Raw genomic sequence first — 24,426 nt, 5'->3', positions numbered from 1 at the left:
CCTCCCCTTCCCCATCTCCCTGATTAAGATTTGTAATAAACTGGTCGGACCAACACTTGAACCATCGTTTCTTAATCTCATATATACATATACATATATGTATACATATATCAGAGAACCTCCTCTCCCTCCTATAAATTGGAGTGAGACAATAGCACAAGTGGACACACACATCTGGAGCTGGAGTTGGCCTTGCCACTCCTTTTTCAGCCTCCTCCTTGAACAAAGACATCCAGATTTAGAGAAGAATACCCAGAAGGAAGAGTTATCACTAGAGAAGACTTCCTCTGATATCTCAGCAGAGCACAGTAGCTCTGCACCAGTGAGTATCATCCTCATTCTCTGACCTTCAGTTCTCCCATTCAATAATCTTATTTATTATACAACAGCAGGATTAGACAGTGCCTGCTGGTTGACATGCTCTGATGGGCATTAATACCTGCTGGCACAGAAGCAGGCACATGCCAGTACTCCTGTGTGCTGATGAGAAGGCCCCATTTCCTTCTCCACTTCAGCTCATGCTGAGGTTTCCTGAGAGCCAGCATTGATCTTGTGTCCAGGTGTGTGCTCGTGTCTCCAGGATTCCTGCTGCTTAGGGCAATGCCAGCCATCAGTGAACTGGATGAGGCCAAACTAGACCCCTACTGAGTCTTTGTGGGGTCAGGATTCATCAGCACTGTCACATAATGGAAACTTCCAGTGGCACACTGCCTTCAGGTACACTGAGGCTATCCTGGCATCCCACAGGGCATGGAGCAAGGAGCTGCCAAACACAGGCTGGATGGTGCAGCTAATTAATAATTCGAGTTTCCACGTGGAGGTTGGTTTTAACGTCCCTCCCTTTGCCTTCTGCCGAGTTCTGTAAGAGCATCTCCATCAAAATAGGCTGGATATGTTCATCTGCAGCCCTCTAGAAACTCCTCCATCACCTTGACTCCTTTCGGGAGCTCTGCCATCCTGCTGAACACAGAAGAAGTGATTGTGATGGTGATGGAGAGCTGGGAGAAGTGGGAGGAAGAAGAGGATGGAGTTCCTCAGCGCTTTTGCATGCAGCCATGCTTTGATGCCCCTACCCAGAGGAACTGGCCTCTAAGACTAACCTCAGAGCAGAACAGAGCAGTGAAAAATATTTGGCTTGCAGAGAAGATAGACGGAAAGAGCTGTCATGGAAATGTTTAACAAGCTAGAGAAAAGAAAAAAAAAAAGATATCCTCAACTCCGAATTCTACAGTCCAACAGCAGGAGGACACCTCAGAACTCTGCATGTGACCTTACTGCCATCAGATTAGCTGGAACTCACTGCCTCAGGGTGCTGTGGGGCACAAGAGCTAAGCAAGATTTTTTTGAGAGGAAGGTAGCACTTATAATGCTCTCCAAATGTTCTGTTGGAATAGGAACTATTTAAAACACGTCAGACTTCCAACAGAAATATGTGCATTCTTGATTCTGATAAACCATTCTCAAGGCTGTCAGGCTGAGAAGGAATTTGCCCTCCAGCTTGGTTAGTCTAGAACCAACCACTGCAGAGTATCTTGCAGAATTTCTCTGGTGGAACCGGTAATAACCACTTTTGGACTTTGAGTGGCCTACAGAGCTATAGAGCCATGAGACTGAATCAGACATCTGCTATGACCAGAATGGGCAGCATCTGGCCACACGATCTGTGAATATTTATGGTTCTGACCTAACTGTGATGTATGGGAATATAAAACGCTTGAAAGAGCAGGATAATAAGTGTAGAAATGTGCATGACAGGCACTGGCACAGAAGGATTCATATCCTCCAGGTGATAGATCTGATGTTGTAAGACAAACTGAATTTAAAACTATCCTCCAACACTGCTAGCAGCATCCCACACTTCTGTAGTGCAATGAGCCAGACAAATGGCAGCTACAGCTCCGTCAGCAGGACCATAAACACGCACATGCTCAGTGGCAATCTCCCACTCCCAGAGGGACTTTGATTCAGTTGCATGCATGCAGCTTTGCAGTTCAGGTCCTGCAAACAATAGTTTGGTCACTCCGAGAGCAGTGAGCATGAAAAGGGTGTGACTGGAGCCGAGCCAGGCCAGTTCTCTCATGTGAGTTCAACCAGCATCTCTGCTGAGTGTCCACAAAAATGGTTTTGGCAAGCTCCCTTTGGATGGTTCCAGTTCAAGAGAAACCACTGGTAGATTTGGAGCTGGCCACGTGCAGATCACAGTTGCATGCAGCCAACAGCACAAGCCCTCTTTTCTGGAAGAGAAACACTTCCAGCACATGTGATCTTGATGCTTTATTTGACATACTGTACCGCTCTTGGGTGTTACCTCTTCTCTCCCCATCCCAACAGTCCCTCATTGCCATACCTCCTCTCTGCCCAAACCTTTCTTCCCTTCCCTACTCTTCCCCCATGCTCCCCCCTCACATCCCACAACAGATTGTTCTCCTCCACTTCAGACTCACATCTCATCCTAGTTTGAGTACTTATTAATGGAAGCACGCTTGACATAGGAAATTATAAACAAAACTCTGCTTAACAAAAGTCTGCTTACCAAAAACTCCACTACCAACCTGTGTGAGAAAAACAGCCTCTCTGTAAATTCAATGGGACAGGCACCGTTTCACCTCTGAGAGAGATCCCCCAGCAAAAATCCTCTGTATGCAGTTCAGGTGCAGCTAACAAACAGGACCTATGAACTAAGCTTGCGAGGGATGAAATGGTAAAACTGATCTTACTGGAATAAGTTCATTCTCCTTTGCAGTTGTTTGGGGACAGAATTCACCTCAGGCTGAATAAATACAGCAGCTCAGTTTCCAAAGCTCCAGTTAGTATTTCATACATGGTGCTCAGTTGTGACTTGGCTCTGCTTCAGACAGAGATGGGTAGGTTTGCTCCAACTGATTTGTACTTTAAGTGAAAATGAGAGCTGGTACAATGGCAGCATTGCAGTGCCCATGTAGTGCACGATGTCAGTCAGGAAATGCGGCTTTGGACCTCAGGCTGAGAGCTGGGCTCTGACACCAGTGTATCAGGTGATCAAGTTCTTCAGGCTTTAGCTTCTTGAAGGAAAAAGGAGACATCACAATGCAACACCAGAGTAACCACGAGAGTTTCTTCCCATCTCTTGCAATCAATGTAAGGTCGCACTTGTAGAGATTACAGATCATCTGTTTGAAATGTAAGAAATAAGCATTCACACATCAGTGAGTATCTGAGACCCTACCAGAGAACAGAAAAAACAAATTCCATGTTGGCAAGAAGAAAGAGCTTTCCACACCTCTTCACCATAGTCAGCTCTTGCATCACTTGTGTAGGCCTTGGTGCAGCATCACAGCTGGGCAACCACCTAGGCCCACCTTTGGGGTTTCAAGGTGGCAGAGATCATATGCTACCAAGAAGGGGACCTGTGCCTCATTCTGTAGGTTTTCTGAGGCCACGTGATTTGTGACCTGCAGTGAGGATTCCTGAGCCTCAACATCAAACAATTCAAGTAGGTGTTAATTGGTGTTTTTTTCATCTAGTTTCAAAGTCCGTTCTCTTGATGGATGGGCTCTGAAAATCTCAAGTTCATTTTGAAAATCCAAATCTAAATACATAATAACCAAATAACCAACCTAAGCAAATAATCAAATACTCAAAGGAGATAAATACCGATGCAACTCTTCATCGGAATATTTCATAGAATCATAGAATCATTAAGATTGGAAAGATCATCTAAGTCCAACCATCAACCCATGCCTGTGACCACTCTAAACTGTGTCCCTCAGTTTTACATCCGCATGGTCCTTGAAACTCGAGGGATGGTGACTCCACCACCTCCCTGGGCAGCCTGTGCCACTGCCTCACCGTTCTTTCAGAGAATAAGCTTTCTCCCAGTGTCCGACTTGAACCTTTCCTGGCACAACTTGAGGCCATTATCTCTCATCCTCTCACCGTTACCTGAGAGAAGAGGCTGAACCCCACCTCGCCACAGCCTGCTTTCAGGGCATTTTAGAGAGCGATAAGGTCTCCCCTGAGCCCCAGATAACAGTGGTAGAAAGAATTGGCACAGGGTCTGGGAAACCCCTTTTCTGTCTGGGACAGGATCTCTTTCACCTGCACAGGACATGGATGCACATGCATATGTAGTGCTGGTAGTCATATCCAACCTGACTTTGGCCCCATGTCCTGCAGAGAGGTGAGTGTGACCCACTGCAAATAGATCTCACAGGCTGTCAGACTCAACTATGAGCTGCCTTGTTGCTGGAGGTCAAGGGAGGTAAAGACTTGACACCAACACTCTGGAAACAGAAAACAAACACACGCACAAAAATCCCTAGCAAGAAAGGACAAGCCAATCTTAACAAGCAATTCCGTTATCCGTAAATAAAAAGAAGGCAATCACAACATGCCTTAAGGCCGGGGGAGCCAAGAGCCATCTCCTGTCTTTAGGTGACTGATGGCCCACGGGCTGTCCAGCACAAACTTGCCTGGTGTCATTTGTCACCTGTGAGGGGTAAGCCGCTCCTGAAGGCTCCTCTGTGCTGGTGTGTGTGTGCGTGCCTGCAACTCACGGAATTTCAGCAAAGACGCATAAGAGGATTGTAGTCCTGGTTCAGCTAAAGACTTAAGATTCTGCATAATGTGTTAAGAGGAGCTTAAAGCAATCCTACTACTCTGCCACAGAAACCCTGAACAGCAGCCTGTCTGTTCTCACCTTTTCCCATCTGCTAGCCAGCTGTGAAAGAGCTGACTTGCCCTGAGGCTGTTTAAAGGAGCAGGTGCACAGGAGGAGGTTGGGATTCTGCCTCTGACTTCTCATGGGAGCAGATTTTTGTGCTCATTACAATAAAATGATACTGTGCAGGTCATCTGATGCAAAATGCTTTCAGTGTGGTGAATCTGAACTTCGCAGAACCTGGAGGCCACTTGGAGGTGTCTCAAAAGAAAGGAGGTTTCACAGCTCTGGAAGGGGAGCAGAGAGCCAAAAAAACAGCAGTTCTACATCTCTTGGCAGGAAATAATATGTAAGTGGAGAAAAAGAGCCCTTGGCCAAAATGATATCATCCAGGAGGATGCATGCTGTTCTGGAATTAGTTATCATAGGTAAAGTCAGGCAAGATAGGTAAGTATTCACTTGAGGTGAGGCCAGCTAGTTGAGAACTTGAGCAAGGATGGTAAAGAGTCTGGGGAAGGGAAGAAAAAGGCAAGACTCTTGAGAATCAGAGCAGAATGTCAGGCAATAGCGACGGCAAAAGCTTGGATGAGGGTGTTTCCTATTACTCATCTGCTGGGAAAGTTTGGTTATTGACAGCTAAGACACACACGTCCTTATTTTTAACTTCTCCATGTGTTTGTCCCATTTCTGCAAAACAAAGCTATTGTAAAATCCTTTTTCCTAGCATTTGCCTATCCTCACCTACACTCTGTGTAGGTTATAATTGCTCAGGGCCACGGAATGCTTTTTCACATGCACACATACAGTGCGCAACTCCTCTGGATCCTCCAGTCACTACTATAAAATAAAGAAAGAAATAATGCAGATCAGATTTTCCAAAAGTTGGCAGTGATCAGAACATGCAGTGCAGATAGAGAAAAATCTAGAGGAATAAAATGTATTAAAACATGGCTGGCTTATGGATACTGAAAAGCAACAAATTCATCTGAATGTGGGTGAGGCAGGGGAAGGAAGTGGGCTGGATTGTGGGATGTCCCTTTTTCTGGAAGACAGAAGAATTCCATGCTCTGTGTGTTGGGGAGTGTCTAAATGGAAAACGGGGGAAGGAAGATGTCAGTAAGAGCAGAATGGTGTTACAGAGTGACTTCTGATGTTCATAACTGGGCAACAGTAGGGTGGTGTGTGTTGTAAGATCTGTCCTAGATGAATGTAGCAGAGAATAGGGCATATAGACAAACTTTATGTGCTCGTGAGACTATATTCTGGAAAGCGGTGACTCTGGGAAGCTCTGATGGATTATGCAGATAATTCACCGGAAGTTGGCTTCAGACAGAGCAAGAAAACCTAAGTTGTTCCTGCTGGCAGCTAACTTAGAAGATATGGATTAGCGGTAAGGACATGATTTTCCCACAGGCATGACACTAACAAAACATACACTGTAGGACCACACTGAAGAGAGAAACAAAATGACTGGGAAAGGTTCAGAAATGAGCTACAGACACGACATACAATCTTTAAGATACTCTCTAACATGAAAAACTCTTCAGGATACCATATAGTTTGTCAGAAGAAAGTAAAGGATACTCACCTCTTAATGATCCACCAAGGAGAAATGCATCCAAGAGAAGAAAGAACTAAAAAGGTCAGGTTCAGAAGATCAGATCTATCACATTCAAACTGGATATAAGACACACATTTTGGGGGGAGTTTGCTGGGGCGAGGGGAGAGGCAGACTGTAAGTTTTTCTTATGTTTTATCTTGCCGTTTAAGATTTGATGAAAGAAATAACTGAAAACATTTCCTGAGGAAAGTGGTAAATTTGTTATCATTTGGACTCTTTATGTCCAGTCTGTGATGGTTGCTAAAATACGTGGTCTAGTTTACCAACATGTATTGGATTTGATGAGTAGTAGGGAATAACAAAGTGCCTGGATTGCCAACTGGCTAGGCAGAATCCTTCATGTTGGGTTTGCAAATGATGTGATGAGATCAGCCGCTGCGATCCTTGTGGCTGTAACAGTCAGCTCCCATAATGAATTTTCCATCTGTGACTCTGAAAATTGCTTTCATAAACAGCCAGTGAGGTGGGCTGACCTACTGTGGATGTGTCCAGAAAGTCTCCTTCTTCAGTTCCGGCTCAAAGCTAAAACCTTTGTTGGCAGTGCCTAGTGATAGATGATATAAATGTATTTATATATGTTATAAATAATAACTATCATCACATTCAGGGTGTGGCAACAGATGACTTCAGGTCTGATTAGGAAACTTCAGGAAGACAGGGAGTTCTTATGGTTAAGCAACAGTACAGCACCTGGCTTCAATTCTGAGCTTTGCCACTAAACCTGTGCAGTCTCGTGCACATCCCTCTCCATGACCTGACTTCCCTAGCAATGAGAAGAATTGCAGTCCCTGTCTCCCAGCCCTTGCTTTACAGATTCCAAAGGCTGGGGGCTCTCTCTCTTCAAGTTCAGGTGTCGTATTCTTTTATGTGTCCTTATGTGATGCCCAAAAAAGAAAATTGGCACTTTTTAATGTATTTTTTTCTAAAAATTATCTGATTATAATAATCCTCACATCTGCTGAGTATTATGACAATTAAGGAACAAAAACACATAGCCTCAGGTGAGATTTCAGTGGAACAAGGAAGATTGTTATTGATGATTGCTAAACTGTTTATATTTCCGTCTGTCATAAATCACAAAACTGGAGCAGCTCTTCTATGCTAAAGTTCATACACTTCTTTCAAAAAGGCAAAAGAGAGAAAATTCCTCCAGTCTATTCTGCGGTCCTTTGCTTCATATCTTCTTAAGTGAAACCAGCACTCAGATAGTTGTCCACTAAATAAAACTTATTTCTCATCTTATTTCCTACTTGTGTCATTTCAATGTATGTGTGTCCCTCCTGCTCCAGAGTGACTTTGATTTAATTTTGTACTGTGTTCAAGCAGAAGCTTGCTACAGGGTTATTAACATCATTGCGAGCTTTTCCATTCAATTCCATGAGCTCTCGAGGTTCATTCAAATTTTGAGTTTGCCTTTAGCACCTTTAGTGCTGTGAGCTGATTTATTTTTTCTGGCAGGTATGGGAGACCAGATCATTCCATAATGCATTTGTCTGGGTGCTATGCACTTAAAAAAGTTTGTGCAGAAACCAGTTGGGGCAAAAACTTGAAAAGGGATGAGACTGGGGAAGGACAGAAACACTGGTATGCGAAGACCCCTTTGTCTAATGCCAAAACATTAAAAAACAGTCCCCAGAAACATTCACAGGAGCAAGAAACACCAGATGTCTCACATACTGGGAAAAGAATGGCACAAACTATTTCTGGAGAAAAGATTGAGGTTCACTGAAGAGATTGAGAAAAATCTAGAGGAATAAAGAGATTTTGTGTAGTGAGACACCATTTACTAATTCCTTCCCACACCTGAAAGGGGCTGGAAATATTCTTCCTTAAATCTTTTGAAAGCTGCCAAATATCTACAAAATGCTTAAAGGACTTTTAGAAGAACCTAGCGCTTGCCACTTCCCAAGTCCTGCATGATGACAGGGAGAGCATTTCATGCTCTTTGCCCCTACAGCACAGGTGGGCTGTAAGTACTGTGGCTTCCGCCTTTGAATGCTGACAGATAAAGAGAAGGAAGTGGTGGAGTCACTGTCCCTTTAGGTGTTCAGGAAAAGAAGTGGCACCGGGGGATATGGTTTAGTGGGCAATGTTGGTGATAGGTGGACAGTTGGACTAGGTGATCTTAGAGGTCTTTTCCAACCTTAACGATTCTGTCATTCTAGAGAGCAGATGTGAAGTTTCAGAGTGGGAAGGAGAGTCCCGGTCAAGCTGAGCTCATATTTGGATCCAAGTTAGAAAATTCAGCACAAGCCCAAGGTATTCAATCCATAAGAGAAAAATTAATGTGAATAGTCTGTCAGTGCATGGACAAGGATGACATCTACTCATAACCTTTAGTTCAGCTTTACAAACCAGGGGAGAGCTCTTTCAAACAGATGATTAGTAAAGTAATTGTGGTTCCCAGCACCTCTAGGGAAAGCTTCCTTATGGCTTCTCACTCCACTTTAAACATCTCAGTGAACTCAGCACTTCTCAAACATCCAGTCTAGTTATAGAGGGTGGAGTGAAAAAGGTCTTCACTTGTCTCTGCACTGAAGCTCTTTGTTGGGAGCTGAGACTAGTTGCAAATGCATGCAAGATGGGTTGCTGGGAGCTTGTCTCCAACGGCTTCTGCTAACAGGATCTAGAAAGCCAGGCTCTGTGGCGCGCAAGCTTTACTTTGCTTTTTTAACAGTATTCTGACACAGACAGCTGATTTTGATTCAGCAGTGATCGTTTCCAGAAACAGAGGGAGCTCTCATCCATCTCCAGATGGGTGCTGAATAGAAAAATGAAAATAACTCAATAAAAACCCCTGGAAAGAGAGACGGTGACAGCAAAAAATAAAAAATAAAAAATAAATCTAAAAAAAAAGGGCAAGTAACTTTGTTATTCATCAGGCTATTACCTTTGGAAAGGAAACCATATAATCGAATATTCCTCTGGACCATGCATCTTCATTCTTCTAACTTGATATCAACAGCTGCCAGGTGGTGCCTGCGCAGGCCATCCAAATCAAATTATGCTATCATAGTTCTCCAATCATCGCCAAGAGCAGAATCATGGATATGAGGAGGAAATCTAGTTATTCAGGTACATGTTACCCTATTAAAAGTTTGAGGAAAGTACATTGAATCGTTATAATGGGATTAGAGTTTCAGTTGTGTTCTCAGGGTTGCCATGACTCTGTGATTTTGGTGCTTTGCAGTCAGGCTTGGGGACCAGAGCTCCACTCTGGCCAATTGTAGATAATCCAGATTATCATCACAGAGGAGGGGGCATCAAGAGTGTGAAGCTCATGGGAACCCATCTTATCTAGGTAGGAATGCCTGTGGAGCACACACAAGAGCTGTGGAAATATCTCAATGTCTACTCACACTAGGCAAGGCAGCAAGCAGCAGAGCTAGAAGAAACAGCTTTCTTAAAGCAGATTCTCTCAGTACACAACTTTCTGTACCACTTTCACAGACAAAAGAATGTGGCTTCAGAGCCACCAACACTACCAAAATTATAAAATTATGAAAGTACCACAAAAGTGAGTTCCTCTGTTTGGCATCTACTCTTACAGTCCAGCAACGCACCTGCTTATCCAGAAAATGCTATTAGTGATAGCATAGGCAAAAGAGCCAGAATCTTCCAAAGATCTTCTTCCCTGTGGTCTCTTGGGATGCAAAGAGCTTTCTAGTGAAGGCAACATTTCTTTTCAAAGTGTTTCTGCACCTAGAATAACACTGACATTTGGAAGTGCTTACTAACCTCCTATTCATAATATTCACAAAACTGACAAGAGAGTTGCTGCCTCTTAGAGAAAAGCCATTGCTGACATCTGTTCACACACTGTCCCAGGAGGGATCATGGCATGAGGTTCCACCCTTCCCTATCATTGCCACGCTTCTAAACTAGGGTGGCTCCGCCAAATGACCTATGTGCCTTCTGCCCATTCCCAGCTTTTGATATACATTCTATATATATTCTATGATATTCTATAATATAGAATCATAGAATCATTGGATTTGGAAGGGATCATTAAAGGTTATCCTGTCCAACTCCTCCACAATGAACAGGGACATCTACAGCTATATCTTCTTGAACAGGTAGCAATTTAAAAAAAAAAAAAAGTTGAAACACATTCCAGAACCCCCATATTTCCAAATGTGACTGTGGGGTAAACAAATTATGACAGTAGAGCTTTGTCCCCCAGGACACCTTCCTATCCATTCATCATATAACTAAACATGTGCAATGCTTTCTCTTAGCCTACCCTTGCATCTGCACCTGAAAGAAGCCAAACATGTAACGTGCATCTGTAAAATGTTCTTGTACCTGGGATTAACTCCTGAAAAAGTTACACATTTTAAGCCTTCATCTGTCATAATGTCTTTTGCACGTATTCCCTCCCTGCATTGTTATACATACCTGACATGTGCTCAGGGATAAATCTCTTGACAAAGAGATTTTACTTTTTTTTCCCTCATTTCATAATATATTTTGTAATCATTTTAATCTTCACTTTTGCTTAGGAAATGTAGATTTTAGATCTTGGTGTGCTGAGAATACCAAAGCTTTTGGCATGTGGGAGGGAAGAGGCTGACCCAGAGCTACTGCAATAACAACCTCTAGCCCTTCAAAATAACTGCTCGTTTTCCACATGGAAATAACCTGAGCCAAGAAGGTGTCTGAGCCTAGGAGGTTTCTCCCATTCGAACACATACATGGGTTAAATGTGCACTACCCTTAGGACAGGATTCCCCAGGGACCCCATGACTCAGGCATCTAGAAATGGGACCAGCTCTTGGGGTCTTGGCTTTGGTTCAGGAACTGTACACCCTTTTCCAAGGCATTTGCTACTGTGAGATGCCTGCTGGAGGGAGGTGGTGGGGTCTTGTGGAGGGAACCAGTGGGAGAACTCCCTGCCCTGTGCTGGGTTTGCAGCAGCACACAGCCTCGTACTGAAGGCAGCCACAGCAAGCTGCATTGTATGAAATCCTGGCCCCGCTCACAGCCTGCCATGTGTCCAAGAAAATCCTCTTTTTTTTTTTTTTTCTCATTCTCATCCTCTCTCTCTACAAAGAAATCCTTCCCCAGAATTTCTCAGAATCAGAGGGCTTTGGCCATTTAGCTGAGATTTCTGGCTGCAGCACAATTATAATTGGTCTCTCATGGACAGGCTCAGCATGGAGGCCAAAAAACTGCAAGGGTTATTAATGGCTGAGTTCCCTTCTACTTCCTAAAGGCCAGACAGGCAGGGAAGTTAGAAGGGAAGACTTTGGGGCTGAGCCACCACTCTCCTACTGTGCATGCTGTCCTGGTGCTTTGGTGCCTTCTTTCAGATGCAGACACCAAACGGCACAGTGAGCCATAGGCGGCAGATCTGAAGCCCAGCAGCCCTTCTGGTGCTCATCTGGGGGGCCCATCTTTGTGTTCCCACAGCAGCTGAGGAGCGCATCGGGGTGAAGCAGGGCACACAGCCTTCCAGAAGCACCTGGTTTGCCACAGGCATGGTCGGAAGGATAAAGAGACCCAGCTGGAGCGGCAGATTGAGACATGCTGAGAGACACAGATCCCCCCTGCCCCCTCAAATAAAAAGAGCATCTCGGGAGAGATTTGAATTAAGTGAGAAACATACTATTACAGTTATTACATCCCCATTCAACAACAATTGCGTGGCATGGTGCCAGCTGGCACCAGAAAGGCATTGCTGCTTCTCCTTCATTGCCTGATACACACCGTGACAAGAATACAGCCCTTGTTCAGCTGAGAACCTAAGAATGGGAAAGGAGAAGCCAAAAACACCTCCTTGAACAATCACCATCGAGTAAACAGAACTGCGCTTGGGAAAAACATATTTCGAACATTTCTTTCCTGAGGTTTTTAGGGAGGGGAGATTTGTACATGGGCTGGGAACATGAGCGTGTTCTCACTTGGGCATATTTCTGTGGTGTCAAATGGGTTAGTGGCAGCTAAGAGGAGAGTCCGTGATGCCCTCACTTTGCAGTACAGGATAAAAGCCCGTGAAGTTGAGAATTTAGGGAAGCACGCCAACATAGCAGCCTGGGTAAATTTGGACTGGCACTCCATGCCGATCACGGCTGCATTCAGTCTTTGATAAGGGGTTGTCTCACAAGAGCTTCCAGCAATCTAGTGTAATTCCAGCAAGACGCTTTCTTATCAAAGGTCATGTTAGAAATTTGGAGACGAGGGAAGCAGAACCAGTAAACGTAGCTGTCACAGAAAGTCGCTTATTCATGTTAATGTTCCTTAAATTGTACCTCCCACTGGCAGAACAACTGTATGAAAGCACTGGGAAAATCTGCTGTTTGTTCATCAGCAAATCACATGTTGGCATGCTGCTGTGGGTAACTAATTTTGCACTGAGACTTGTATATGGAGCCAGCACTAGCGGTTTGGGAGAAGTGAGTTACAGAAGAACTGGGGCCATATCCAACTTGTCTGAACATGGGCCACTTGTATCTACAAGACAACTGAAAGGAATCATCACCACAGTACAGTTACTAGGTTTTTCCAAAAATACATCCTTTCTCTGTCAGTGTATTAGGCCAAGGTGTTCTCTTGTGATAGCTGAAACGCTGGTTTCATCCGAGCAGCATTTGCACGACCTAGATGAGTGAGCCAGGACAAGACTTGGCCTGTGCACTCACTGCCTGGTTTGATGAACGAGGGAATCAACAAGTTTCTGTCCTATCCTGCCTTTCCAGTGCTGACCAAGAGACTCTGTAATGGATGTCTTACAGGGGCTCTCTAGGAGTCATAGTTTTCAACTCCTGCCTAGAAAGAATTGCCCAAATATGTTTCCTGTGACATAAATGGCCCCACTTGATCCTGTTTCTACCAGTTTCTTTGCGTAATCTTTGGCAGTCTCTTAACCTGTTGCATCTGAGATAGACAGCTTCAGCTTTGCAGTCTGGAACAGGCTGGGCCTCATCTGAGGCTCCACAAGTCTCCAAGGACAAAGCTCACCAGGCACTGTCTCCTGAGCAGGCTCAGCACTGGTCTTCCCTGACATGACTGTGGACCAACTGGTGTGCTGGAAGTGCTATGGTCCCTGAGATACACGTGCAATTAAAAAGGAAGAGACTGAGGATGAGTCCATACCTTTTTTTCTAGGCTGCAAACAATTTCCAGAGGGTTTGTACAGCCCCATGTAGATCTCCACCTCTTTGTCACGGAGTATCCAAACACTTTACAAAACATGAAGTCAAAGGAAGAAAAAGAGATCATTGGAGAAAATCCCAAAGGATGTGTCAGCAACACCCTGCCCATGACCTGTTCTGCCTCATCTCCACCCTGGGCCACGCATCTATTTAAAAGAGGGCTGCAGGAGGGCTATCTTTCTTAGGCCTAAGATCACAGCGTGGCTGCTATCCATAAAGCAGGAAAGTGAGAGGGAAAGGGGAGGAGAGGGTGGCAGCTAATATTCTCCATCAGCTTATTCTTCCATGCTTTAGGAAAACTTCCACTGATCATTCAAGGTGATGAGAGGCAGTGTGATCTGCTATCACCTGCCCTGTGTCCTGTGTAAAGATTTAGACTGGGCTGTCAAAGGCCAAAGCCAGCTGGAGAGAGAGATGGAGCTCTCTACCTTGATCTGTTTTGGCTTTACTTCTTCCTCTAGTCCCTACCTGTATTTTCCTTATGTGATTTTAAACAATAAAAAATGAAATTTCATTGGTTTGGGTGCCCATTACATTTGGGATCTGACTGCATTGATATTACTCTTCATTTCTTCCTCTGAGAAGAGATGGCTGTGGACACAGATGGGGGGCATCATTTGCTCAGGCATGATGTTCACTCCAGGTCTAGTGGAGCTAACCGTGTGACTTTTAGCAGGGAGCATATCACAGCTAGGTCTCAAATGAAAGCTGATCCAGTAGCTGGGGAAGGTTGTCCAGCATGGCACATGCTGAAGGCCTCTCTCCAAACAGCATGATACTTTGCAATGTGTTCCAGCCAAGTGGATTATGCAGGCTGAGAGAGATGGGCCAAAACAAAAGGCCAGCCTTCAAATCTGCCATTAGGGCACTCTCAATTTGGAGCAGGAATGGCTGGTATGAACAGCTGGCTGTCGTGGGCACTGTCCCAGCTCCCCTGTCCCCAGACATCTGTGCCCATGGGAAAGAAGCAGAGGCTCTCTGAACCATCAGTGCTTTCAGAGATTTGGAGGGCAAGGGAAGCAAAAGGGTCAAAAGATGCATGTGTAGGACCTTGGTTATTCCGTCTCAAATTTATCATTTCTGATGAGCCCACACCAAATCATTCCTTTCATTTCTGGCTATGCCTATTCCTCCTTACCTGCTCTGCTAAGTTTCTGGTTCCTCAACAAAGTATACATTATCCTTGGGGCCATAATGCCCTCAGCAAAGGCACAGCACAGCAGCCCATGTCCCCAGACAGTGCTCTATTCCTTGGGGATAAAGTTCCAAGAGGGCCTGCTTGATGCCCAGCCCCTGGAGGTGTTCAAGGCCAGGTTGGATGGGGCCCTGGGCAGCCTGGTCTAGTATTAAATGTGGAAGTTGGTGGCCCTGCTTGTGATGGGGGGACTGGAGATTCATGATCCTTAAGGTCTCTTCCCACCTAGGCCATTCTGTGATTCTGTGATTCTGCTTGCTATCTTCATCTCAGAAAGCCTTTAGACCCAAGGACCTCATCTCCTCTCACACTACTGGATTCCAATAGATAATAATGAATGGCTATAACTAGCAGCAGTGGTTTGTCACAAGCTCTTGTCTGCTAATGTGAGACCAGAAAATATTTGATCCCTATTGATGTTTTCTTTCTCCCCAACTGCAGTTTGTCATATTGGGCCTCAATCTACATCCGTCTCAAACCTGAGCTAAAGAATGTGTCATTGCTAATGTATAACCAGGGAGTGTGAAACTGCGTGAGAGCAGCACGCAGCACCCATGTGAGAACAAGTGGAGAGCATGGGAGGTAGCCTTAGTGTGCCACTGCAGAGCATTGCTGTATTTCATTTTCACAGGAACATATCAGGAGACCTCAATCTGGAGCTAACTCCACACACAGCCACCTGGCTATCACAGAGCTAAGCACTCCACAAGACTCTTCCCTTCTAGTTGCTGGTTTCAAATCCGCACTGCTAAAAGTACCTAAGATTTGATTAATGCTAAATCTGACACTAACCCTATACTATTCTGTATGGAGTCTGTCTGGAAGGAAATTTAACAGGGAGTTCCCTACATCCATAAGCAGTGAGAACCTGGCATCAGAACTCGCTTCTTGATGGGCAAAGGCTGGATTTACTAAGCCTGCCGTCAGCCTCATCTTGCTTTCACTGTGTGATAAGCTGAGAGACGCTATGGCAAGTGGAAAGCATCTTCCAGGATGACTGTAATGAGCATGTACACCAAAGGCACTTCTTGCATTTAATGATTGCAAAGGCATAGATATATATGGTCATTTAGGGGGAAATGCTACTGCAGTCCCACAGATAGCACACATGTCAACCTGCTGCACTCCCCGATGCCAGCTAGTGTCACCAAGGCTTGACAAATGACACTCGCTCACAGTGGGCGAAGGCAGTTCAACTAAAATCCCCTTGGATCAGCTGAGGCACTCCAGTTTGTTGGCACTTGGCTCTGTCACACAAGATTCATGGTGCCTCCTCCCACTCACTGCAGCAACACTTCCTAATGACCACTGATGAACACAGCGAGGGTATTAGAGGAAATGAGAGTGGGTTTTTTGGCTCAAAAGGTACTAGCAGGCATCTCTGGAGGCACACAGACAGGACAGGAGCTCTCTCTGCATCCCATCTGCTGCTAGTAAAGGAATGTCCTGCTTACAGTACAGCCCTTACACTTGCTGTGCTGCAGCTTCTGAAGCTGTGCAGCAGGTCAAACAGATATGAGATGTACCCTGCCATGTCCCAGACTGTGGTGTCTGCCTGGGAGACAGGACTGTGTGTAAGAACTCATGCACACTATAAAACCAGCAATGGTATTGTGGAAGGACAGTACTGGGAATCACAAGGCCTGGCTTCTGTCCCCAGCCCTGCTACAGCCTTCAAGCTGAGGCTGGGCAAAGCACATCCCTCTCCTGTGCCTCTGCCTGGGAAATCGATGCTCCTTTGACTTCGGAAGAGAAGAATCAGGGCAAAACCTTGTGCTCCAGGGACAGAGGGCCCCTGCGGGCTGAGGCAGATAGCAGATGAGAACACCATACTTGCCTGGCACATCAATGTGTAGTGTCAAAAGATGACATCATGGGATATGAACGAGCATTTACCCTCCGAAAGGGAAAATAGCAGAAGCATGCGTAACCATTTGCCTTTCGTGCCAACATATTTTCCTTATGTAAAGAGAGGCCTTGGCGGCCCTAAGGAGGCTGAGAGATGCCAGTGCTCCTCTGGGAAGGAGGAACTATCAGGCAAGGATGCCAGCATACCCGCCTGGGTAAATTTGTGCATGCACTTCAGGTTACAATAGGCCTTAGTATCTGATAACAGAGACCTGCTGGAGTCTGGCATGAGGACAGAATGAATCAAAGGTCATGCCATGAATTCCAGTTATGCAGATAGGCATTTACAGCCAGAGGAAGGAGCTCACGAACAGCAATTGGAGACTGATGGGGTGGGCTGGAAAACAAAACTCAATTTGGGGATGATAAGTGTGGGTTGTTTTGGAGCCCAGCTAGACAACTGTGTGCATATATTTGCCATGGAATACAGGAAGATGTTTTTCCCAGTGAGTTTCCCGTGACCTGTGCCATTACTAGTTAAACAAAGTAAATACATTGCAGTAAATACACTAAATAGGTGCCATATGTCATTCCACTGGTCTCTCCTCGGTGGAGAAGCTGATTCATGACAGAAATGGGCTCACTAGCAGATAGGCAGAGATACAAACATGCAGCATGTATCCTGCACTAGGGGAACTGTTTGCATACAAAAACAACTGAGAACCAATGTGACGTAGCACAGAGTTGCCCTGACCACTGCCTGCCTTTGTCTCATCGTCTCATTGCATACTTGAAGTCAGTCTGTCACTACCACTTGTCTTGTGCCTTATCCTTAGCATATCCTGAGTATATAGTGCTCAGTGGTCCACACCAAGGTCTGAATGAGTTCACACAGAGAGTGGGACTCTGCACCTATACAAACATGGTGTTCCCACAAAGCGTAATGAAAACAGAGTTTAAGGTCCTCAGGCATCCAAACAGTTGGGATGGGATGGGATGGGATGGGATGGGATGGGATGGGATGGAATGGAATGGAATGGAATGGAATGGAATGGGAGGAGACAGGACGTGATGGAACAGGACAGGACACTACAGGATAGATTCAGAGAGATGTAGCATGGAGAGGGACAATTAAAGCTGCTAGCATATGTCATCATCACAGCAACTTGTTTCCTGGTTCCTCTGCACGAATGCTACAAGCATGCTTGCTAGTTACGTGTCAGGCAGCGACAGAAGCTACTGCTAGGAACTGCACTAGGCACTGATTTGTAACGACTGACCAGTCACCAATCTGGATCACTGAAGACTTTCTCCAGACTCCTGGCAGACTGATGGGGAAGGAGCTCTGAGTCCAGGGAGGTTTAGCTTCAACTTCGCAGAGCTAAAAGTGAAACATCAGATGCATAAAACCCCATCCATCCTGTAAATACAGGGAAACTGGACTAAAACTGATAAATTTGAGCCTCAGCGAACAGATTAAATCACCCAATTAAATCAGCAAGCAGGAGAGCTTAGTTTTAAATATTAATTCAAAGCTTTTCTCCATTTATCCTTCTTAATTATTTTCCCTAATGAAAGGTTGATACTCATCAGGCTGTAACCATTAAGACTGTTGACTTTGAACCATGCACAGCCTGCCTGCTAACTTTGTTATTTACTGTTAACGGTAGACAGTTTTATCTACACGTATTTATTTACAGCTTTACATGCTTTTATTAGGTCTTGATTATTGCATTTTTCTATCTGGAAAATTGTGCGTTATTCATTTCTAATTTATTGTGGGACGACTGTTTTTCTTTAGAATTGATTTATATCAGCTTGCATTTAGAATGAAATTTGAATCCACTAAAATGTCTAAAACCATTTTTTATTGAACTCTTAAATTTTTATTGCTTAAATAAACCACATTAATTGCAAAACAGAAAATAAAAAGTAATACTAAACAAAGGAAGTACTGTCAGTGGCTGGTGGGTTAAACAGGTTGTTCCAGGACACCATATACCCCAACATTTCAGATCTGCTGGATCTTGTCCTCTTGCCCTTGTTTTCCTTATAAACCAGAGAGGAAAAGCAAGCTTGTCTGCTTTTTCCAAACCTCACACAGTTTCTCAGCTTTGAAGGAACAAGCCACTGAATCTAAGTCTTTGAATAAACTGAAATGGAAAAATAGTCATCTCCTACTCACGGAAGAGTTATAGTACTCAAAAGTGGATTTAGCACTTACCAAGCTTTAGTTCCAGATGCTAAGGCAGTGTTTTGGTTCAACTTTCTGAAATGCTTTGGTAGGAAGCACGTGTTATTTGATACTTTAAACAAAACAAAAAGAAGCTTTTTATCAAATATACTGAAATTCATTCCCCGATACAGATTGCCATTGCTTCACGTTTAATTTTCATTTTCTTTCAAAAGAGAAAAAAAATAAAATTTAAAAATGGATTTAAAGTCTGTAGTTGATACCTTATGTTGTCTGAGTTGGATGCTGAGAATAGTTTGGGCCTTACCTTGCTGCCCAGTGATCAGACTTCTTTAAGCTGCCGTTAAGAGACTGGGGGTGCTTTCAGCATCACAAGGCACTATCCAAGAGACTGCATTTCCAGCTGGGAATTATAAGCTCCCCCAGCAGCTCCCTCCTTCATCTGTTTTTCATGTTACAGTCACGGGGGAAGTCTTTCCATACTGTTGTGTTACAGGAGAAAGAACCTGGAAAATATGAGCATAGCCTAAATCGATGCTGAGATACCTGCACAGATTGGCAAGGCACCTGCACTCACAGATCCTATGCTCCCAACCACTCTGCCCACTCCAGGCAGGAAGTCTAATCCTGTAGGAGAAGGGCAGCTTTTCCATGTGGGACACTATGGAAAAGGTTGGCACATCATGATCTACATGGTCATAATATTGCTCTGTTATATTTTCAGTTGGCATTACTGTCCTGTTTCCAAAGTGTCTTGACTGAGGAATCTCTTATAGTGATTTATACTTGGCAATTCCATGATATAAACTTTTCCACTGCAACTCAGCTCAAGACTCCCCTCCCAACATCATTTCACCAAAGTGTCTCACCTCCCTGCTCTGGCCTCTGTTTATAGTAAATGCTACAGGAGAGGTGAATGGAGGATCTTTGTGCCAGTCTGCTACTCTTCCATTGCTAGTGCTTGGTTTATTGTCTTGCCGGGTGGAAACAAGCATGTCATCAGGAAGCAGAATTGTGTTGGGGTAAGATCTTCCTATCTGCTTCACTGGCTTTTCAATGGGATGAAGCTGTGTTCTGCCAGCTGAAGATCAGGACCTAGAAAACAAGACCCATTGGAAAGACTGCATGGGAGAGAAAAACTGGGTTTCTTAAGAGGTTAGCTAACACTGCTTTAGCTAAAGCCCACCACAGCCCAATTTCTGCAGGCTTATGGCATGTAAATCTTGGATTAACTCAATATTCAGTAGAGCTTTGCAGTCCACCCACAACACTTCCCAGTGTGAAGAATTGGGCCTCTCATGAGACTCTTTGCAGAGTTTCTCCCAAAGCTCTGGATATCCTTTTCCAGAATGGGATTTGTAAGGGACTCATTATGAGTAGGACACTAATCTGCTCCTCCACTGTAGCATGTGGGGTAGAGAATCTCAAACGGCCTCCTGCTGCATTTGAACCCTATCTGTTTCCCAGGATAACCTGGTGGATACACCAGTATGCAGCCATTTCAGTCCAGACCCCAGCATTAAACCATTAGGAGCATTACAGTGTTAGGTTTTCACAGATGTTTTTCAGCAAAAGAATAAATTTTAGTAATATTTTTTGGTGGAAGAATATATCTTAAATGAACTTAAGCAGATGAGGCACTACAGAAAAGCAGTGCTGCCAGTCACTGTTCTCCTGAAGTTAATTCCCACCTTAGGACCCACGAGGGAGGCAATGCCAGCTGCTCAGCCTCTCAAGAAACCATGGTGCCCACAGTTCTAGATCCCATGTTCACTGTTTGTTTGTTTTTTAATGCCTGCAAGGTCTTCTATTTGCAGCTCACTCTAGGCTCCTGGCTAGAAGAAACCATTAACCATGTCTGACTGCCTCCAAGCAGGATGGAAACAGAAAGGTACGGAGGGAACATTAAGATCAAATCCCTGAACATAAAAGGAAATTTAATGCCAAAAAAAAATTGAAAAGTGGAACAGCATGCCTCATGTGCATCATTGATAAAATATTTTGCAATCCTGGAAAACTTAATAGTTTCTTTGGTATAATCTTTATGACCTTAAAGGAGCGATAAGGAAGGTAATAAAAAACTGTTTCTGAAAGGTTATGCTTTTTCCTCGACAACTCGGTTTTTCCTTCTCTTCTCCAAGGCTAACAGTCAAAAGGGAAGCTTGGCACATATGGGCTGAGTCAGAACATGGAAGCCGTTTATTTAACTTCTCCCAAGACACCACCTACACAGCCTTGTGAAGCAGGGCAAGAAAGGGAGCCCTGTGGAGTGGCAATGGCGTCTGAGAAGTGGAGGGTGCATAACTCAAACTGCTCAAGTTTATTAAAACAAAATAGGTCAGTGGAGTTGCCCAGAGGGTTACGTAAGGCGGAAAGTAGCACTCCACAGGAGAGGAGAAGGGAGCCTGTTAAAAGGCAAAGCCACTCCAGTTTGTTTATGGCCAGAGATAACTGCCCCGTGTGTGTCTGCTCTCCATAGCCGACAGAGTAAATCACACTTTTTATCTCCACGGCAGATGAGAATTTGGACTGGGCTGTTGTTTTGTGAGCTGCAGAGTAAAGCGAATGGGGCTGTTATTTATTATTATGACTAGCATTATTATTTTGTCCATGCGGTCCCTACATTTCAGCCTGTATGTAGAGGATTTCATCACTTGCCAATAGTTTGCTTGCAGAGAACGTCAGGGAGAATAGTAATAGAAAGAATGAAACCTTGATCTTACTTGAAAAGCACATAAAAGAAAGGTGAATTGGTAGATGTTTACAGGCAAGGGAAGCGAGTAAATGTTCTTTGACATCCTGCAGAGCAAAGCTGGGAGCAAACACTCCCACCCCAGCCCAGAGGTCAGGGCAGAGGTGGATAGAACATCTGGCAATGTAGAAATGCTCTGTGGCCTGCTGATACACCTGTCCCTGGCACCACAACCTCCCATTGTTCTGCTTGCTCTCTCTGTGCCAGATATCTAGACCTTAAACATCGTTCATTCTATCCCAGCCCTCCAGCACATAGGATGCATGGGGCAGGGAAGTCCTGGCTTGCAGAGATGTCAGGCACCCTGAAGCACATCTCAGAGAGGGTAGACTCAGTTTTGGGTACCCCAATCCCAGTTTCACAAAAAATGATACAGAGAACTGTTGGTACCATGGAAAGCACCTAACATTATTTGTCATATTTCCAAGGCTGTCATAATGAATTAGTTGCTGGTTTTCAGACCAAGCCTGCACCATCCTGCAACTCCTGGCAGCTTCTGAATGGACCATGACCTAGGAAGCTTCTCGGCAGCTCCACGAACAGGTCCTTGGGAGAAAACACAGACAGCGTGTCATTGAGTCAATGCTTTGAGAGCTAATGAGAGAAACAAAGGAGCTTTTTCTTCCATGGGAAAATGCTGTCTCAACAAAACCTGCATTTTTCATAGGGTTACATCAGTTCCGATGGCAAGCCCAGAAAGAAGATACTCTGATGCAGGGTAGGAAGCAGGTGGTTATTTTTATTTTGGAGGAAAGTGGAAAACTGAAGGACAGAGACATGGAAAAAAAGTTCCAGTCAATCCACTACAGCACTGAGAGATGAGAGAGCCAGCTCAAGGTTTGCTCTGTCTGATCTAGACCAGGGCTGAATCCATTCAGTTGTTTGGTCTCAGCAAACACCTACATGTTAGATAATAGCTAGAGGGCAAGAGGAGAAAGGTGTCTCTCCTTTGTATAATTTTTGCAAGACGTGTTTGAAAAGGCTCAGGCTCATCTCATGTCAGAATAGCAGCAGTTCTGACACTCGGTAAATGCCTATACGTGAGGACTCAGCTTTAGTCAGACAAATGGTCTGCACCTCATCTTCATCCTTCCAGCTCACCAAGCAGCAGTAGCATCTTTGACATACATCAGGGCTGTGACCAAATGTCCTAGGATAAGAAATGAGTCCTCTCCTCCACCCAGAACATCACTTCCTTTCTTTCTTGCACAGCAACTTTCCTCTTTAATGGCCACACTCCACCATGCGTGGAGCAGGGTTTCAGCTGGGACAACACTGGCTTCCCATGTGCTACAGTGATTTACCCAGTGGATAACCCTCCACCTGGATCATAAGTAGAATGCTGTCACTTGCACTCACTCCTTTCTGGAACAAGCCCACAGAAGCACAGCAAGTTCCCATCCCGACCCATCAGATAGGTGTCAAGCTGCTACTGTCATGTCCACCCAGCACATAAATGCTGCTCTTCAGGGCCACTCTTCCCCTGATATGTCTGCCCCTATTTTTGCAGGCTGCTGGATGAAATACATTTTCTTTTGGTAGCAGATGCCTTTTTTTAGCTGGCTGTGCTCTTTTGCAGAGATCGCCCACACCCCCTGCAATTCACTCAGCAATCTTCCTTCCCAGTACCTCTAGAAGCAAAGGGGATCAGATACGCATTTTTTTTCAGTGGGCCAGGCTTTGGCAAAGTGGAAATCCTCTTCTGGTGCGGCAGGTCTGCTCTCTTAGCCATTTCAGTGGCTGGTAGGGATATTCATTCCTCCTCACATGTGACTGGGAGTCTTCATTCCTGGGAGGGAAAAGCCCAGCTTGAGTTGCACGCTCCAGAGTGTTACAGGCCTTTGAAACTGCATTTTCTAGTCCTTCAGCTTCTCACAGGCTCAGAGAGGCCAAAATTTAAAGCAGGTCTGTGCTCTAGTGAGTAACTGATGTAATTACGCTCACTTGTTACAAGGGGAAGCTTTCACAAGAGGGGGGAGGCGGTGGCCCCTCGCCAGGAGGTGTGTCCCCGATGACAAGCCGCAGAGCCAATCGCAGGCCTGAAAGATCATCACATTCATACCAAAAAGAAAAGAAACTGCCCCAGGGTATTTATATTGAGGAAGGGAAAAGAAAGGGAAAAAAAAAAAAAAAAAAAAAGAGTTGGCAAAGAAAGAGAAAAGGAGACTGAGAACCTGCAACTTTGTTAACTAATTCTGCAGTTGAATTCAAAAAGGCCAGTCCAGTTTCCTCTGCAAATCTCGTTTCCCCTTGAAACATCTCTGGAATCGATCTGTAAACTGGAGTGAACATTCAGCTGCCTGAAGCAGTCCCCACAGCCTGCGGGCTGCCCCACGGGTGGGCAGCACTCCTCCATCAGTGCTCTGGCACCCATGGGCAGGCAGGGCTCAGCGAGGAGCCCCACAGGTTAACGATTGTCTCTGTGGGCCCAAGTGGGCTCCGGGCTCTCTGTATCTATGTCAAACCGCTGGGGAAAGAGAAGGCAAGTTTAGCTTTAACCAAAAGGTAAACAGTCAGCATTTACAAATGCTGAACCACCAAAAAACAGGCAGTCACAGGTTATTTATTCCACTTACACAAGAGGACCGTGCGGTCCAAAGGATGAGGGGCCTGCATGGGTGCAGGAGGTCTGTTTTCTGCTGCACGAACAGGGGAAAAGCGCTTCCTCTCCTCCGGCTCTGCTCGTTCCCTGCCCTTTCTGCTGCCGTTCCTGTTCGGACGGCGTGTTCCCCAGAGTACAGGCTGTCTCCGAGCCACTCACAATGGGGCTGTAATCTAACCTCAGTGCGAACACAGGCTGACATTAATAATAATAAAAACACCCATCACTCTTTCGAGCAGCCTTCCCTCGCAGACTACCAGGGAATAACTCACAGGGCAGGGCGCTCACTGGGCTCCCCCCTGCCACCAGGCCCAGCTTCACAATGCGTGCCGCCACGCGTCGCAGGGCTGACGACACAGGAAGACTGAACCGGCACACGCCCGCAGCCCCAGCTCCGAGCTCTCCGGGCCCCGCAGAGCGG

General features: G+C 45.1%; 1 long non-coding RNA gene across 5 annotated transcripts; it reads right to left on the bottom strand.

Annotated features, from left to right (window-relative positions):
- On the bottom strand, nucleotides 1-23,526 carry LOC104909641. 5 transcript variants are annotated; one of them, XR_792490.3, is made up of 7 exons: nucleotides 23,033-23,526; nucleotides 19,521-19,746; nucleotides 18,682-19,157; nucleotides 17,738-17,838; nucleotides 13,356-13,441; nucleotides 2,553-3,149; nucleotides 1-960 (listed from the first exon to the last, which is right to left on the bottom strand). It is a non-coding gene; the product is annotated as an uncharacterized LOC104909641 (long non-coding RNA). The 5 variants fall into 5 exon arrangements; XR_792491.3 differs by having other exon boundaries at nucleotides 1-957; XR_792489.3 differs by lacking the exon at nucleotides 1-960 and having other exon boundaries at nucleotides 969-3,149; nucleotides 23,033-23,520.
- Nucleotides 23,527-24,426: the final 900 nt, after the last annotated feature.

Source organism: Meleagris gallopavo, chromosome 2, assembly GCF_000146605.3.
Source record: "Meleagris gallopavo isolate NT-WF06-2002-E0010 breed Aviagen turkey brand Nicholas breeding stock chromosome 2, Turkey_5.1, whole genome shotgun sequence".
In the NCBI taxonomy this organism is placed as follows: Eukaryota; Metazoa; Chordata; class Aves; order Galliformes; family Phasianidae; genus Meleagris; species Meleagris gallopavo.
This window is presented reverse-complemented; position numbering and strand designations above follow the sequence as displayed.